Raw genomic sequence first — 9,167 nt, 5'->3', positions numbered from 1 at the left:
GTAGCTGAAATCTTTTGTTATGGTGCTAAATTGTGAATGAATTCACTTTATACCAAATGTTAAGTGTTCTGAGGTTTGTGATGGCTGTGGGGGCAGCCATGGTGAAAATATATAAACTTGTGGGTCAGATTAGTGACCATTGTGCTTCTGTCTGTGTCAGCTCAATGCTAGTGTTGGAGTTGTGTCCTTATGTAGAGTAGAATTACAGCTGAGCTGGAGCCCTCCCTTGCCATTGGCAAGGGGGTGAAATGATTATGGGGAAAAACTGAGGAGTCTGGATGTTTGCGGAGTCTAGATGTTTGTGCATGCTCTGCTGTCTTGTCTCTGGTCTGGCCCTTTGCCGGGCTTGGAGGCCATCTGTGTCCGCGCCATGCACCCAAGTTTGTTGGGGCTGCCCCAGTCAGGGTGGCTGGGTCCCCTGGAGAGTTGCTGAATTTGAGTAGGTTCTTTCTGCCCATTTTGGTCTGAAAGCTGGAAAGGGGGGAGCGGCTTGCCCCTTTCCAGTGAGTCCACACCTTCTATTCATAAGCTGCATTCCTGTTTGATTGTTGTGCACCCAACTGCGGTGAAGGGGGTAAAAAGCAGAATCAAAATAAATGCAGTAAAGTTCCCTCCCTAGGGTGTCAAAGCCAAAATACCTTTGCATTCGCCCAGGTTCTTAGAAAGTATTGTAGTAACTTTAAGTAAGAGAATGTGTTCTGTGAAGGTAAAATTTGTCTTAAGAGTATAAATAATTATAAAAGTTTTACAAAGCATTGTTTAAATTAAGGTATTTAAATGGCTAATTGCAGGGAAACGGACTTTGGCCCAGTGGTTAGGGCGTCCGTCTACCACATGGGAGGTCCGCGGTTCAAGCCCCGGGCCTCCTTGACCCATGTGGAGCTGGCCCGTGCGCAGTGCTGATGCACGCAAGGAGTGCCGTGCTACACAGGGGTGTCCCCCGCGTAGGGGAACCCCACGCGCAAGGAGTGCACCCATAAGGAGAGCCGCCCAGCGCGAAGGAGGGAGCAGCCTGCCGAGGAATGGCGCCGCCCACACTTCCCGTGCCGCTGACGACAACAGAAGCGGACAAAGAAACAAGACGCAGCAAAAAGACACAGAAAACAGACAACCGAGGGAGGGGAGGGGAATTAAATAAATAAATAAATAAATCTTTAAAAATAAATAAATAAATAAATGGCTAATTGCAGAAAGTCATTATTTAACAAAAACTGAATTGATAATAATAATAAAAGGCAATTTTATAACAAACTTATTCGGCAACCAGTCTCCCCTGCCAACTTGCTTCCAAAAAAACTGTTTCTGGTATTACATGCTACTAAGTATTTAAAGTGAAGAAAAGTTCATTATTTTAACAAGCTTGTTTAGTATTAATGGCAATTATATGTTGTAAGAAGTTTGCCTGGTAACTTATTATGTGGGATATATGGAGTGTGTTTTTATTGTTAAGGAAACAGAAGATGATTTTGTCCTAAGATAAAATGATTGATTATTGGAAAGAGTAGAGTGTGGGACAAAACCTAAATGAATACTGAAAGTGTAGAAGGTTTGTGGAAGGAAAATTTTTATGATTAAAATTGAGTAAGATCAATATACAAAGAAAATCTTTTATCAAAATATCTTCTTGTGCTTTAACCTCATCATTTCCTCAGTGTTTGAAGAAGAGTCTTTCCTCTTTTAAAAGAACATTTATGTTCTAGAAATCAAATCCTGAAAAGTAGCTTTTTATTTCAAACTAACTGCAAGAGATTTATTCTTTTACTTTAAAGGAAAAATTAAAGTAATGGTTAAGTTCATTTAATATGTTATAAGTCGAATGAAAGGTATTTAAAGGTGTTATAAAATTAATAGGTTTTTTAAAAATTAATAAAAACTGTAACTAAGAGTTAAAATCATTTATAAATGCATTTATATTATAAAACAGTGGAAAGACAATAACTGAAATCATAGCTGGGTGAATTTAGCCTGAAACTATTATTTAAGTGTAAATTCTAAACGAACCTTTCCTTTGTTTATGGTTACTTCAACCCTAACCTCACCCTTTGCCTTTGCCTATGGTTATTTCATAATTGAGAAGAGCTGGGACATCACTGTCTCCTCTCCTGGTATTAGTAACCCTTTCTCTCATGAATTCAAGTGTAAACTAAATAAATTGCTGCCTGATGGAATAAGGTTAAATGACCACTGGAGTTTTATTATCTCCAAAATCAAAAAGGGGGTTGGGGGGGGTGGAGAAGTCTCCTGCCTTGACGGTCAGTGTTCCTAAGAGTGACAATTCATGAGAGAAACCAGTCTGTCTCCCTGAGGCTTCAAATAGCCTCAGTAAATATATATAAAATTAATCTTGTTGCTTATCCAAAATTCTGCTAAATTCAAAGTAAAATATAAAGTTCTGAAACAAAAAAAATAGTGCTAAAGCACTGAGAACATTTTGGTTACAATCCATTAAGAAAGAAAATTCTTGTGTAAAACTTCATAGTCATAGTATAAAACTGCACAGTCATAGTGCAAATTAAGAAGAGTTTCAAGAGTCTTTGAAATGTTTTGTAGTCACACTTGTTTTGTAAGAATTAGAAGTTTAAAGTAACTAAAGTCATGTTGTTGTGTCAAACTATTCATGTCTGCCTATTTGCTCAAATTGTTGAGGTTAAATATGCAGTTATAAGTAATATATATTTCGGGACCCCAAATTAAGCTAAACAGTATATAAAATAATGCAAATTATAAATAATATCAATGAGTTTTGTTTCTGTGTCTAACTCTTTGTGTCTGCCCATTTGCTCAGTGTATGTCTTCATACATCAGGATAATATTAACAAATGAAAATTCTTAAAAGAGCTCTATTCAAATTGTTAATTAAATATGCAGTTATATATGTAAATAAATATTCTTAAAGCCCAAATTAAACTAAGCAGGATGAAAAAGTCATAGAAATCTGATTATAGAAACAATTGGGAAAGGGCCTCCTCTTTGCAAGAGCTTTAAAGGCAAGACTAGGTATAGCAGATTAAACCTACACTATCTACTAGGCTAGGGAATTAAGAATCAGTTTGCCTGGTAATTTCCCAGTTTAAACCTTTTGTCAGCCATAAAATGCAAAAAAAAACAAAGATTAGGTTAATTTTCACATAAGAAAAATGTTGATGTAACCTGGCTGCCTGCTGCCTCAGTCTCCCACTCCCGGGTTGGACAGCAGTGGAGGAGACTAGTTTAGGCCAGTCCTATGGGCAGTGGAAGGATGCCCAAGAAGGAGCTAAGTCGGTGCCATTTCAGCACTAAATTCTATTCCTTATTTGACAAAGGGGAGCAGGTAAAAACTAAAATGGTTGGAATGTGATAGAGGAAGCAGTTAAATCACAAACTTTTGCGGGGGAAAGTTAAATCTCAGATAAGATGTAACTTCTGAAGTATCCAATCTATGGAAAAACAGAGGAAAAGCTTGCATGCTAGGCTTAGGAGTATAAATTGTGTCATTTTTCTTTGTTCGGGGCACCAGCCATATCTGGCTCTGCGCACCTTCTTGCAAGATTGAGAATAAATTCTTTTCTTCTCCACAATCTGTTGAGCCTTATTTTCTTCCAGAAAATTTCTTTACAACAAAATAAAGATAATTAGTGGCTCTATTAACAAATTTCAGTAAGTAAAGGAAAGTCCATAAAAACTATGGAGAGATCTTTCCTGGGTTATGATTTTAAAAAATTAAGTAATTGTGTAATGTGTTTTAAAACCTGGTAGTCAGTATGCTTTTAAATTATTAATTTTCATAACTTAAAGAAAAGAAGTTTTTATCTTCCTGTAAGGGAAAAAGAGAACATTCCTTGCATAAACTATTATGGTTTCAATTTTATTTAACTTGAGTGTAATCTCCCATAGTTAATTTATAAACTAAATTAACATTATATATACAAAATCTTTAGAGTAATGAAAATTGTAAGTTCACATTGATGAAATTAGGCTAAAGGAAAAAGATTGTAGATATGCTCTCTTAAATAAATAGAGTAAATTTCTTTGGTAATTGTAATTTAATAAGTTTATTTAAACATGAAGTGTCTAGTCAGTGTGGTTATAGTCATTTATAAGGAGGTTGTAAAACATCTGCCAAACTGAAAATGTTTAAATAGTTCTAGTTCTAGAAGTCATTGTTAACTAAAACTTAGATTGGTATTGGTAGCAGAAATAACTTAATGATAATAAAACCTGTCTGAAGGCCACCGCAAAGTACATATTTAAGTAAATGGTAATAAAAAGTTATCTAGATTCTATTGGAAATCTTCTGTTTTCATTTTAACAATGAAAAATAATTTTTTTCTTTTATTACTAAAGTAAAGTACCTACTGTTATCTTCATAGTAAAATTGTGTAAGTGAACAGTCATTTGATATATGTGTTGCATTAAGTTGTTTAAAATATATATAAAAACAAGGAATAAACTTTAACATTGTCAAACTCTTGTGCATTCAAACCAGGCCTTGAATACATTACAGGTGGCCTCTCCATGTGAGTTATTGGCTAGGCTGGTCACTGACCCCTCAATTAAAAATATTTGCTATATCAGCCTCTGGTTCTGCTCCTGAAGTCGATGGAAACTACGTTGCAGTTTCAAGCTCCTGCAGCAGCCAATAATGACTCGGTACAGCCAAGTGTACAATGGATATCGCCTCCAGACTGGCACTGTTCCATAGTGCCAGAGCGCACTATGCACCAGGCTAGTAGAATACTGGAAAATCTCTCTAAGATCAAGGATGCTGCGACTTGCTCACTGCGTTGAAGAACATGCTAACTGGAGCCATAATACCAGGATACAGTAAGTAAAACTTAAACACAATTGGCATTATGGCCTGCTCTCATGGAGAGATAACATGTAAAGTATTACAAACCTGAAACTCAAAACTAATAATTGCAACTCTGAATCCTTATGCATTAAGTAATACATTAGTTAATATTAAGTGCTGTACTTTTATCCTGTACTAAATATATGCCTAATAATTATAACGTTATCTTTTCTATTTTGGATCAAGTGCAGAAGTATATTAGACATGTTAAATTCCTGGTAAAATCATTTTCTAAACAGTTAATAACATGTCTATAGAATAAGGTGGCAGTCTCAGCCAGTCTCAGTCAACTTCTATATTCTGCTGTACTCTGCTGTGTAGCAAAGGTGAGGCTTGGCTTGCTGATGGTGAGTCACCTATTGAACAAGTCAAAATCGCTAGAAATTGTACAATTAAAACCAAGGTGTAAAAAAATCTTTATTCTGTAATTCTGATCACTCCCACAGGTGAAAACGAAGAGAATTTCCAACTTAGTGTTCTAATCCTGAGTGAAGCCAGTTGCCCAAGGAGTGCCAGTTCACCAGGAGCATCTGACAGAGCGAATGAGTGCCAATCATTGAACAGCTTGGAATGTGTCTTCAGAAAAAGCTAAGTGTCTGTTGCAATTTCTCTCTGAAGATGAATAACTTAAAAAAGAATATATATGTTGTTCCCACCAGCTTTTAAGGAGTGCCATCTTTATAGGCACCTAACCTTGTCTACCTCTGTAATCCAATGTGTCCTCTTTTAAAAAAGAGTATCCAAATTTTTAATTAAGTTTGTTTCTTTCAGAGTGAACATCTTATTAACCATATGAAAACTTCATCCAACTTCGTACAGAATGCCAGATCCATCTTCCTCCAGTTAGAATAAATTAAGAGTTTTACACCTTATTAGGCAATGACTACAGCCCATGGCCAGCAGTAAGCAGTTATAGAAAAGAGATCCGTCTCCCTTCAGCACCCCTTTTAAATTAAAGGTGTAAACTCTTCAAGGGTAAAATAAAATTAATAGATGGATCTGGAACCTGACTGGAAATCAATGTGAGCGCCGGTGGCCGCAGGATGACTGCAGGAGGCCCCCGCCCCGGGATTCTGCTGTCCAGAATGAAAACTTCTAAACTCTTAAAAACAGTCCTGGATGCTACACTAAAGATTGATAAATAATCAATCAAAACAACAAACAGCCATCCACCACATAGCTCCAACAATAATTATGCCAAAACTTAGCAAGTTAAACTTTGGCAAAGGGGGGAAATGATGTGGGCTATGGGTGGCAGGCTCTTTGTCTCTTCAGAGGTAACCTAAACTATCTGTGACTTGTGGGTGTGGGATGATGAAAGGTTGCAGTCCTGCCCTTGGTGAGCAGGAGACAGTTTAACAATGCAAGGTCTATAAACCTTAAGTATTCAGGGGAAATGCAAAGCAAATATGCTAAAAGCTTATCAAATGCCTGAGGTCCATGCTAAATGCTTACTAAGATGTGGAAATATATGCTAATTCAAGCCTATTGAGAACTGAAACAAAAGGACCTTTTGGCCTTTCCTCTCTGTATAAAAGGGACTGAAAAATCTTGTTGGGGGCTCGGGATTCAAACAGAAAGTTCCCGAGTCCAGCCTGCCGCCAATAAACCATTTTTCCTTCTCAAAAATCATTCCTGAGTCCTGGCCTCTCTATACTCAAGTAATTGAACTTCTCTCAAATTCTACAACATTTTAGCTCAATAATTAGAGCTGTTACTGAAGGATTCCACTTTTGTAATATCACCAAAGGAGCGGGGGGAGCAGAAGTGATCATGGATTTTTACTACTATGTAGCCGGAAAAAAAATAGACCCCTAAATTCTTCCTTCTTAAAAGACAAAGTATTTTAAGTATTAGTCAAAAGAATTTTAAGGAAAGAAAACAACCCTTAGGCATTTTCTGTTCTTTTAACTTTTGTCTCCAGCAGCTAATTCTTGAGTGGAAATAGTCACTAAGGGTTCACACACTTTCTATACACATGCCAGTCACATGTAGAAGAGCCCACGCTGAAAACGGATTTGCCGTTTTTATATAAAGTCGCTGCAAAGAGAGCTCCCAGTTCAAATGACTTGAGTAATTCTTTTATGCCATTTCTGATGCTATAGGGTTAATACAGTATGAAAAGAATGACAAAGCACAGGACTTTTTTTTTTTTTTATGGATTCCACAGGCATAACCAACTATTTGGCAACCTGCCCCTTCACATGTTGCGAAACAAAATGCGTTGCCATCAGTGTGTTTTTAACAGGCCAGGCAGTTTGTTATCACAATGCCTGGTCTGGACTCAGAGACAGCAGAACATTCCCACTGCACTTTTCCCACTTTGGTTAATATCTTGATTTCCTAACATTTTCATTTTAAAGAATACTTCTAGGACTCACCGGGGGGTCATTTCCTGGGAGTGACCACAGGCCCTTACCACGGCCTCCACTGACATTGCCGAAACAGGAGGGATTGGGATCCAGATTTGCAAAATATTTTGCAAAACTTGCAAAAACCCAAAAGGTTTTAGGTTTTGAAATGACTGGCACCAGCAAATGTCTACAGTCATGAAATTCTCATGAGTTGGATGGAGCAGATTTTTATAAACAAAGCAAACTCCAATCTCAGCCTTCTGTAGAAATATTTATACCCGAAGGAAGAGGGTCCCTTCTAGCTCTAGGATGCTATAACATAAACTCTTTACTATAAATGAAGTGCTTTGTGAGCAAACATGTCCTTTCCCTAGAATTTCCCACGTACAGAATTTTACCTAAGCATATATTTTTGCCTCATTGGCTTGATGGAAAGTTAAGTGGGATATTTTATATATTATGATTCTCCTTACAAGAAAGGAATAAAGTGTTTATTGGATGCAAGGCAGTTTTTTATACGGGGACTAAAAAAAATCGATTGACTCAAAAGCCTACCTCCCCCATAGGCCTTCAGACAATCGTCAACTGTGGTGTCCCAGAAGACAGCACAAAAGCCATGGGCTGATTTATCAGGAGTTATTAAAATTCCCACTCACACACATTTGATTTTCTTTTAGATGTAGCCTATTTTTTTTCCTGGCTGTTGTTTCATGCTTGCCTGCCTGATTTAGTTACAGGAAGGCTTTATTTGAAAGCCAGGAGACTTTGCAACCCTACAAATGACAACTAAACATGGATGGTGGTTTCTTAACAGCAAATAAAACTCCTTCCTAGAACTCTCTTTACAAACAATGAAAAGGCCACAGCCCCAGGGAACAAAGAGCCTGATGGCGCTGGACTTTACCCTCTTATCCCTGATCCTTCCCTCACTTGGCCCCTCCCCTTCTTTCTTCCTCTCTCTTCCTTTTCCTTGTTTTCCTTGTCGTCCCTTTATCCCTATTCAGCTAGAGTCTTGCTCTCTAAATGACAGCTCTTATCTGCATTTCATTCTACTTTCTGGGGCACATTTAGGACGGGTCCTGCTTCCTTCTCTTCCTAAACATGGTCCATCTCCACCTACACATCCTAGACCACCCATCCCCAAATCTAATATCCTTTTTGCCACCAGGTCATCCCAATACTTTCACTTTAGTCATAGCCACTAGATTTTCCTTTTTGATTCCTTTTATCTCACATGGAAATACAGGCTTGTTCCATACCCCAATATCCAGTCTCTTCTTCCAGAATGCAATGCACAGCCTCCTTGCAGGTAGATGTTGCCCTAGAACAAAACTGTTGTTTACCCAGAAAACGTCCTGAAAGGGGGGTTGGGATATCCGTCTTTGAGCCTTCCTACTTCCTTCTGGCTAGAATGTAGATGTGCTTTCCCGAGCTTGGAGTAGCCAACTTGTATCATGAAGACTCCACACTGAGCATGTCAGCACAGTGAGTGTGGGGGCATCTTACTGCCATTATCAGGGACCCCTATATCAGCCCTGAATTACCAGAGATCTATACTTGAGAGAGAAACTAAACTTTCATATTTAAGCAGCCATTATTTTTTAAATGCATATAGTCAAATGTATCTTCTAACTGGTACAGAGCTGGAGATAAATCAAATTTTCCTAGACCCATACAAAAGTCATCAAGCCCATGGGACCTCCTCAAAATTAAACACTCTTGCACCTCAAAGGACTTTGTCGAAAGGGTGAGAAGGCAGTCAATTCAATGGAAGAAAATATTTGAAAATCACATATCCAATTAGGGATTAATATCCATGATATACAGGGCAATGCTACAACTCAACAATAAAACAACAAATGACCTGATTTTAAAATGGGTAAAAGACTTGAATAGACATTTGTCCATAGAAAAAATACAAATGGCAAAAAGACATATGAAAAAATGTTCAATATCACTAGCAATTAGGGAAATGCACATCA

The 9,167-nt window shown here is 37.7% G+C and overlaps 1 long non-coding RNA gene across 1 annotated transcript; it reads left to right on the top strand.

Annotated features, from left to right (window-relative positions):
- Positions 1 to 1,587: 1,587 nt before the first annotated feature.
- On the top strand, positions 1,588 to 6,463 carry LOC131275080 (uncharacterized). Its single transcript, XR_009182522.2, has 2 exons — positions 1,588 to 4,803; positions 5,278 to 6,463. It is a non-coding gene; the product is annotated as an uncharacterized lncRNA (long non-coding RNA).
- The last annotated feature ends 2,704 nt before the right edge of the window (positions 6,464 to 9,167 follow it).

This window comes from Dasypus novemcinctus, chromosome 21, assembly GCF_030445035.2.
Source record: "Dasypus novemcinctus isolate mDasNov1 chromosome 21, mDasNov1.1.hap2, whole genome shotgun sequence".
Lineage (NCBI taxonomy): Eukaryota > Metazoa > Chordata > Mammalia > Cingulata > Dasypodidae > Dasypus > Dasypus novemcinctus.
Note: the sequence above shows the minus strand (reverse complement) of the source record. Positions and strands in the feature narration are given on the sequence as shown.